This window comes from Corylus avellana, chromosome ca7, assembly GCF_901000735.1.
Source record: "Corylus avellana chromosome ca7, CavTom2PMs-1.0".
In the NCBI taxonomy this organism is placed as follows: domain Eukaryota; kingdom Viridiplantae; phylum Streptophyta; class Magnoliopsida; order Fagales; family Betulaceae; genus Corylus; species Corylus avellana.
In genome coordinates this window covers 11,514,783-11,524,984 of record NC_081547.1, presented here as the reverse complement: position 1 = coordinate 11,524,984, position 10,202 = coordinate 11,514,783, and the positions used below count along the sequence as shown (strand labels likewise).

Here is a 10,202-nt window from a genome sequence, read left to right as displayed (position 1 = left end):
GAGTTTTTGGCTCTGATACCATGTTAAATCACCACTTATCCCAAAAATTAAAGCCGATTGAAATTGACAAATTTAATAATTTCTTCAATACTATACTAGTTTGATAACAACCAAAAAAAAAAAAAAAAAAAAAAACCTTACAACTATTAATGGTTTGGTGACAAATGGGGAGAGAAAGAGAGAAGGTTTGTTGTTTTCATGGAGAAAAACTGACAAAAGCTTCTTTAAGGAAAAGAACCCATCACAATACAATAAAATATTTGGATGATTTAAAGCTATTCACCACCCACCTTCTACTTCAATGTATACTTTTAAAATCAGCCGGCCTTCTTGCATTGCCTGCTGTCCATGCATTGATATGAAACAATGAAACTTCTACAATTAATTCATCAAAAAAAAAGAAGAAACTTCTAAAAATTAACTTCAAAATCTCATGAATAAAAAACATACTCTGATGACATCTCTTCAGACAAGACAAGAGAACCGCAGTTTTTTGGATGATACGAAACAATGAAACTTAATAAATACAATGTGAATGACACAATGAAAAAAAGACTGCATTTGTTGTTTTTGCACATTTTTACAACATCAAGACTTCAAAGCAGACGACAAAGAACACAGACGGAATATCCTATAAGCCAAGTACATTATACAGCTGAACCGGCCTTGTTGTTTCCTGCAATCCTGCACATCCTCTTCTCTCTTTGATGTTCACGACACATTCCTTCTCTTCCATCCGTGGCTCACTCCTTCGAAATCGACTACTCTCTGCAAAGCCACCGGTACCCCCGCCGCCGCAACCTCACCCCAACCACCTCTTCGCCCAGCTCTCATCACATGTCCCATTTTCCCACCCCTAGAAGAAACCGGAACCCATCTCGGCCGACGCCTTTTGCTTCGGACAATGACCTGTCGTGGCAAAGCGAGCTTTCGTGGCATTTTGAGCCAACCGGGTGGCATGACAGCAACTTAAGCGCAGCTTTAACGCCGTGGACTGCTGCCACCCCGCCAGAGAGAAGTCATATATTTCATCGCTCAGCCAATGACTATTATCTTTCACGAACAACCGGGTTTGGAAGCTTAGCAAGTCCGATTTATGATTTTTCTGGCTATAGCCCCGTCCCGGCAGGGAGGCTTGAGCTCCAAAGCTTTGTTGCTAGAGATAATGAGAGTTCATTTTCTGGAAAGAGTAATATTCATTCTGGGGGATATAGCAGCAATGTCCCTCATGGGTTTTCAAAGTTGGAAGCAATTAAAGAGGGGAGAGGTGGAAATGGTAGTGGTCCTTTGGCTGAAAAAGATGAGCTCAATATGTTTGATTATGATCCCTTAAGAGATGATCATCATCATCTTGGCTTGTCTCATGGTGATCGTTATCATGGTCATGGGCTATCACATGGTGGGCATCATCATGATCATGGTGTTTCTCATATTGGACATGATCACCATGGTAAGCATTATAGTTATGGGCACCATGGTCATCATGGAAATCATGACATTCCTAGTGTTTCAGCTAATGATGGCGATGATGATGAGGATGAGGATGAGGAGGAAGAGGAGGAGGATGGAGAGCCAGTAAAGTCAGTTGGGCTGCTTAGCTTGTTCAGGTATTCAAAAAAGTGGGATATAGTTCTTGTGTTCTTGGGCTGTTTAGGTGCTCTCATTAATGGAGGATCCCTTCCTTGGTATTCTTATCTTTTCGGACAGTTTGTGAATAAGATTGCTACAGAATCCTCAGGCCTGACAAAACTCAGATGATGAAGGATGTAGGGCAGGTACACAAATTTTTCCCCTAGCCTATTGCCATTAGTCCTTTGTAGCCAAGTGCTACCCTCAAACTTCAAAATGAAGGTTTTTGTTAAAGTATTGATTAAATAATTAAATTTGCTTTTTTCTATCCGTTTAAATTTTTGGGATGAATGATGATTTAACATAGTATCAAAGTTAGAAGTCCTGAGTTCAAACCCTCACTCTAAAGTTTATCTCTCATTTCAATCAAATATTCTACGCGTTGGGCCTCTTTATTAATGTGAAATTTGAGCCCACACATAGAAGAAGTGTTAAAACATTGATTAAAATATTAAATTTATTCTTTCCTATCTGCTTGAGCTTTTGAAATAAGTAGTGATTTACGGTTTTTAAGTGTTTAACTATAGAAGAGAAAGGATTTAAAAAGAAAAGGGCAGTTGCATTGTGCAGCTTAATTTCCCCTTTGACTAAAAGAAAACTCTGAGAATAAAGGATAGATTAATGGGTCATGATGTAAAATTCTTAAATATTTTATTTGTTTTAAACCAAAAAGAATGGATCATAATGTATTTTGACTAACTTTGAAAATTCTTCTTTTTTGGAATTTTTAATTCTCAGGTATGTCTACTTATGACTGGATTAGCAGCAGTTGTGATTGTTGGAGGATACATGGGTAAGAGGAAGATTAATAGAGTATAAGCACCTACAATAGCTTTCTGTCCATTTCCTTTATATATTTCTCAAAAGTAATCAACAGAGTTCTTCATATTATTGGCAGAGATCACTTGTTGGAAACTGGTTGGGGAGAGGTCTGCTCTACGGATAAGAACAGAATATTTAAGAGCAGTTCTACGACAGGATATCAGTTTTTTTGACACAGAAATAAGCACTGGTGATGTTATGCATGGAATTTCAAGTGATGTTGCTCAAATACAAGAAGTGATGGGAGAGAAGGTCAAAACTTCATTTGTGTGTTTTATTTATTTATTTTGTTATTTCATATTCCTTAATTTATTGGACATTCAACACATTTTAAACTCTCTCTCTCTCTCTCTCTCTCGTCTAATAGCAGATGCCACACTTCATCCACCATATATTTAGCTTCATCTGCGGCTATATTGTTGGGTTTTTGAGGTCGTGGAAAGTGTCTCTAGTAGTCTTCTCAGTCATCCCAGTGACAATGTTCTGTTGTATTGCTTACAAAGCTATTTACGTGGGTCTAGCAACAAAAGAAGAGGCAAGTAGAAAAGAGAATACATGCATGGAAAAATAAACAATCTTTATTTTGTCTAATGTATTAGCATTTTGCTCATTCAATTTTGGTGCTCTTATTTCAGGTTTCCTATAGGAGTGCTGGTCGAGTGGCAGAGCAAGCCATTGGTTCAATTAGAACTGTATTTTCATTCGTTGCAGAGGATCATTTGGTAGCAAGATATGCTGCATTATTGGAAAAATCGGTGCCTTTGGGGGCTAGGATGGGGTTTGCTAAGGGTGCAGGAATAGGAGTTATCTATTTGGTTACGTATTCAACATGGGCATTGGCTTTCTGGTATGGAGCTATATTGGTTGCCAGGAATGAGATATCTGGAGGTGATGCCATTGCTTGTTTCTTTGGTGTCAATCTTGGGGGAAGGTAATAATCTTGTCATCCATCGATGTAGAAATATTTTCAAATAGTTATTGAATATTATTTTGTGTATTGGAAATTTTTTAAAATGGAAGGCCTTAAAAAACATTGAATGAAGAGAGTTCCACATTGGAGAGAGAGACAGTGAAGTTGGCATTTATAAGACCCAACGTACTTTAAGCTATTAAAAAAGCTTAGGCGTATACACTATATACTAGTACGGTGCGAAGCATCGGACGCACACGTGTGGCATGGGCGCTAGTGGTGCTTTGATCATTTTTGGACGGTCAAGATATATTATCAGAGTCTTTGTCTCTTGATAGGATAGAAAAATTTGAGGCTATTTTGAGTTTAATTTCGTTTTGTGCAAAACGCAATTAAATTTCGTTTTCTGGGCTCCATTGTATCCTGGAGAAATATTTGCTGCTACCCTCTTGCATACTATTTTCTGGTGGAGACAAATAATTTCTTAAGAAAAGTGACGTTTTAACACACTTTAGGAGCAATTTCGTTTTTCAGTATTTCTCCTATATCTTTTTTTATATAAGCTTTCACATAGCATGATAAATATATATATAAAAGATGCTTGAGAAGGCACCAAAGCCTCCACGATGTTCTTACTTCTTAGTGCTCGACAAGAAAGAAACATGTTTTCTACATTTTTTTACAGGGGCTTGGCATTGTCACTATCATACTTTGCACAATTTGCACAAGGCACTGTGGCAGCAAGCCGGGTGTTTGAAATTATAGACAGAGTTCCAGAGATAGATCCCTACAGCCTTGTGGTGAGGACACTCCCAACTGTTCGTGGAAGGATTGAGTTCAGAGGTGTTACTTTTGCATATCCATCTCGCCCCAGTGATCAAGTTCTTCATTCTCTTAATCTACTAATTCCATCTCATAAGACTTTCGCATTAGTTGGTGCCAGTGGAGGTGGCAAATCCACCATATTTGCTCTTATAGAGAGGTTCTATGATCCCATCATAGGTAAGCTTATCAGTATCTTATGGAAGAATGTTGATATATATGAGTGTCATTGCTAATTTGGTTAGAGTCAAAAACATTTTGGCAGGAACAATCACCTTGGATGATCATGATTTAAGGACACTGCAAGTCAAGTGGCTAAGAGGTCAGATAGGTATGGTTGGTCAGGAGCCAGTTCTTTTTGCCACAACAATATTAGAAAATGTGATGATGGGGAAGGAGAATGCCACAAAGAAAGAGGCCATTTCTGCTTGCATTGCAGCCAATGCACACACCTTTATCACTGGCCTCCCACTAGGCTATGATACTCAGGTGAAATTGAAAACTTTGATAGAAGTATTATTCAAAGTGATAAATTTTACAATACAAAGTTGGAGTACTTATACACACGGTTTAACCTAAAGCAGAATCAACTAAACGTAGTACAGAATCTTCAAACAAAATAAGTACATTACAATCAAATCTCCTTGTGTCTTTTCTTGTTGTGCAAGTCATCCAATGCTTGTAGATCTTTCCTTCTCGGACAGGTCAGATTATAGGCTGCATTATTGTAAGGAGAATCTCTTTGTATGCTGTCATGAGAGGTCGTGAGATTCCTTAAATCTTTCTATATTGGTTCTGTGATTAATGCAGTTACCGATCTGTCTTACGTTCACGTCTGCGCTTGAGCGCACTGAACTTGCGCTTGAGCCCTTGCGGGCCTAATATACTTTAACAGAAATTACACATGATAATTCACAAATTTTCATATATGTTTATATAGCCTCTATGCCTGTCAATGCATGAATTGTATACACAAACACATAGCTCGTAAACACATTTTTGAACAGGTTGGAGACAAGGGAACACAACTCTCAGGTGGTCAGAAACAGAGAATTTCACTGGCTCGAGCCATGGTCAAAGACCCTAGTGTCCTTCTCTTGGATGAACCTACTAGTACACTAGACCCTGAATCTGAGTCTGTAGTCCAGCAAGCGATTGACAAGATTTCCCCTAACCGAACCACAATTGTCATTGCTCACAGGCTAGCAACAGTGAGAAATGCTCATGCCATTGCATTTCTCGACCATGGCTCTGTTGTTGCCACCATCAGCTCACGGAAAATGTTGGTGCCTACTATAACCTTGTCAAGCTTGCTGCTGATGCAGGTTCAAAACCCTTATCAAAACAAAATCATAGTCCAAAAAATTCTATGTATGAGCAATCAATTTATGATGTATCGAGATCAAACTACTTGAAGTCTATGCAAAAGGAAGAGCAAAAAGAGATGGAAGAAGAACAAAAAACAAAGCTAAGAAAATACAAACTTTCTGAAGTTTGGAACTTACAGAGACCAGAAATTGTGATGCTAGTGTTCGGATTTCTGTTGGGTATTCTGGCAGGCGCTATTCTATCTGCTTTTCCTTTAATTCTTGGGGAAGCCCTTGAAATTTACTTCGGCGACTCATCGAAGATTGAAAGAAAAGTTGGTTACCTTTGTTTGGCAGTTGTTGGGCTTGGTTTTGGGTGTATAATCTCCATGACAGGGCAGCAAGGTTTGTGTGGGTGGGCTGGAGCAAAGCTCACAATGAGGGTGAGAGACCTCTTATTCCAATCTATATTAAGGCAAGAACCAGGTTGGTTTGATTTCGCAGAAAATTCGACTGGAATACTTATCTCAAGGCTCTCAATTGATTGTGTTAGTTTTCGTTCGGTCCTTGGAGATCGATTATCAGTCTTGCTGATGGGTTTGAGTTCAGCTGCAGTTGGACTTGGGGTGTCGTTTTACCTCGAATGGCGACTAACCCTTTTGGCTGCAGCTCTTACTCCTTTCACCCTCGGTGCAAGTTACTTGAGCTTGATGATAAGTATTGGACCAAGACTTAATAACAACTCCTATGTCAAAGCTAGTAATATTGCTTCTGGTGCAGTTTCAAACTTTAGAACAGTCACAACATTTTCTGCTCAAGAACAGTTAGTTAAGTCATTTGACCAAGTTTTATCAGAGCCTAAGAGAAAATCTGAGAGAAGGTCACAAATTCTAGGCCTAATACTTGGCTTTTCTCAAGGTGCCATGCATGGAGCATATACCTTAGTTCTTTGGTTTGGCGCATTCCTTGTAGATAAAAATATAACAAGCTTTGGGGAGGTAGATAAGATATTTCTCATTCTTGTTTTGAGCTCATTTTCTGTGGGACAATTAGCCGGTCTAGCCCCAGACACTTCATTGGCTGCAGCAGCCATTCCAGCAGTTCTTGACATCATTGATCGCAGGCCATTGATTGATAAGGAACAAAGAAAAGGTCGAAAGATAGAACGGTCGAAGCCGTTGGGTATTGAGTTGGAAAGGGTGACATTTGCATACCCTTCTAGACCTGAGGTGATTGTTTTGAGTGATTTCTGCTTAAAGGTCAAAGGCGGAAGCATGGTGGCTTTGGTGGGGGGAAGTGGGTCAGGAAAATCAACAGTGATATGGTTGGTGCAAAGGTTTTACGATCCAATTCAAGGGAAGGTAATGATGGGAGGAGTTGATTTAAGGGAAATTGATGTCAAGTGGTTGAGAAGGCAAACAGCTTTGGTGGGTCAAGAGCCTGCACTCTTTGCTGGGAGTATAAGAGAAAATATTGCATTTGGGGACCAAAACGCTTCATGGGGTGAGATTGAAGAGGCTGCAAAGGAAGCTTACATTCACAAGTTCATTAGTGGCCTCCCTCAAGGCTATGAAACTCAGGTATGATCTAAATATTGGAATTACAGACCTTCAAAAATAGGGAGTTATCATAACATCTAATTGCACGTACATTCTTAGAGGCTTACTCTGTATATAACGACCTAAACAAAACGCTAGCCACATCCGCCCTTTAAACCCTTGACACCCTCATCAGAACCACTTCATGCAATGTTCCAGTACTACATAACTACCATTTGGAACAACCCAGGTAGGCAAGAGTGGGGCCCAGCTTTCGGGGGGTCAGAAACAAAGGATTGCAATAGCAAGGGCTATACTGAAGAAATCAAGGCTACTGCTGCTAGATGAAGCAAGCAGTGCACTGGACTTGGAATCAGAGAAGCATGTCCAAGATGCACTAAGAAAGGTGGCTAAGCGAGCCACCACAATCGTAGTGGCCCACCGCCTCTCAACGATCAGAGAGGCCAATATGATTGCTGCTGTGAGAGATGGTGCGGTGGTGGAGCATGGGAGCCATGATGCACTCATGAATTCCCATCGTTATGGTGTGTATGCTGGCTTGGTTCGTGCAGAAATTGAATCCAATGCATTTTCTTGAGCCATGTATTTTAATCATATATTCATCTTATCAAGTTTGCTCCCCAGGAATTCGCTAATAGGGAAGATGTTTGTATGTAGAGAAATAGAGCCAAGCTTTATATTGTCATTGAACATCATTTTGTAATTTTATTGATTGTGATTGATACTCTATAGAGAAATGTTATTTAGTAGATTAGGATGACGTGATCGACAGTAAAAATCAATCCGTAATTTTTTTTTTTCTTTTATAATCCCTTGTTGATCCAAATACTTATTTTCACTGTCACATTATCTTAGTTGTATGACAGTCATATAACAATCTACTAAATAATATTACTCTACGCTATATACACACACCAAATGGTGAGTTTTTTTTTTTTTTTTTTTTTTTTTGAGAAGAATAGAGCGATTTCTATAGAATAAAAAACCAAATTAAACACACCGCTCTACAGAGATAATATCTGAAATACAAGGGGGGACTTCCTCAATAAGTCATTGTTCCATAGTGAGAGAAAGTGCTTCTTTCGCAAGACAATGGGTTGTACCATTGAAATGTCGTCTAACATGATTAACCTTTCAGCTATAAAGATTGCTTAATACCCCTCGAGCTTCCTCAATAATATGTCCATAGCAAGTCCAATTTCTACCATCTTTCCTAAGTGCCTGCACCACTTGAAGAGCATCGCCTTCCAGAACCACCCTGTAAAACCCTAGCTTACGACATAGATGGGTCGCTCTCAATGCCGCATTTGCCTCTGCAACATTTGGCTCAATAATATGATCTCTTAGTGATGATAGAGTAGCCAGAACCTCTCTCATCCTATCTCTAACTATCACACTGATACTAATTTTTATCCTATGTTTATCCACAGCAGCATCCCAATTTACTTTAATAAAGCCATTATTGGGAGCTTCCCATCTGAGAGAGTTTATATTCCCCCTAATAACAATTCCCTCTTTTCGAGAATTTGCTGCACGATACGCCTCCAATGACTCCCTGACACGTCCGACCACTATGCTAGACGGGCTGATCTTATTCCCATAAACAAAGGCGTTATGTCGTAGCCATAGTTGTCGAGCAACCACTGCCATGAATTCCATGCCTTCCTTACTCAAAAGTCTTAGAAGCTCCTCCCATATAAACACAAATTCCTTGTGATTGACGCTCCTTTTTTTTTTTGAATGTGTCTATCACACCTATTTCATATGTCCTGTGCAGCCGGACAGCTCCATAAAACATGCCCTGTAGTTTTCACCTCTGTTCCACAAATGGGGCATAAAGTATCCTCTATGATTTTTCGTCGGCACAGATTTGATTTCGTAGCTAGAGCATTGTGACATGCTCTCCAAATAAACACCTTCACGACATTAGGAGTATTCATCTGCCAAATCTACTTCCACAAATAGCTATGTTGTCGTGATTGGGAGCATTCACCTTTGATAGATGTGACTAACTCTCTCTGAAGATGGTAGGCACTCCTCAACAAAAACTGACCATGTGATGTGGCATTCCAAATCGGCACGTCACTATTATTGATAGAGCCAATAGGAATTTGGCATATACCCTTAACCGTACCCACATCAAATAGCTCCCTCAGCCAATTAGTCTGTCACCCTTTAGAGGTCTAGTCAATAAGATCAACTACCCTTGCCTCCTTGTTAATCTCTTCTCTGGGTCGTAGATTAGCAATCTCTTTTTTTATGAGGAAGTAGTTTATATATATAAAAGCTGAATCACTCTTTAGAAGTAGTCTAGAATTGCAACATGTGGCGTGAACCCATTTTTTTAAAAAACTAAACCGGTTTTTTAAGGCATAATTTTTGAACCAGTTTTGTAAGAGTGAACTGGTCGTTACATTAGCTTAATTAAGAGCATTTAATTATATTTCAATAATTTTCCTTATATGTGATGCGATTCCATTAAGTTCAAAAATTTAATGTATGATATTATTTCTCAGAGTTTATTACTCTCCTAAACTATATAAAGACAACCTTTAAAATTTAAAAACATACTACATTAAGCCATATAAGTCATAAAAATAAAAATAAAAAATAAAAAATAAAAATCGGCCGTATAGCCCATTATTTTAAAAGCCTATTTTTTTTTTCTTTATATTTCTCATATTAAACCATGTATACATATTTGGAACAAATTTTCATTGAAAAAAAAAAAAATTGTTTATTTTCCATATTTTGTAGGGGGCAATGGCCCCTGCCCCAACCAAAATAAATATATAAAAACCATAAAAGAAAATTTAGTCCAGTCCTCCCTACCTTAAAATCCTAGCTCCAACCTTGAATGTAGTCCATCTGTCCTAATCCAATAACATTACTATAAGTTGAAAAAGACATCATTTTATAATTCAACAAGAAAAATTAAAATAAAAATAAATTTAGAAAAAATAGATCACATTTCTTTTTCATTCCATTTCTTCCATAAAAAGTTTCACCAAAAGTTACAACTCATGTGCATGTCAATTGGCATTGGTTTGTTCTCTTTTAGAAATCTAAAAGAAGATAAAAAAATATTTGGATATTGTGCTATTTCTCAAATCTTGATAAAGTTGAGCTCTTGTCAAGATCTCTATCCTAATA

The 10,202-nt window shown here is 38.4% G+C and overlaps 1 pseudogene; it reads left to right on the top strand.

The window, feature by feature from the left end:
* The first annotated feature begins 837 nt into the window (after window positions 1-837).
* LOC132187860 (ABC transporter B family member 19-like) lies at window positions 838-7,626 on the top strand (annotated as a pseudogene).
* Window positions 7,627-10,202: the final 2,576 nt, after the last annotated feature.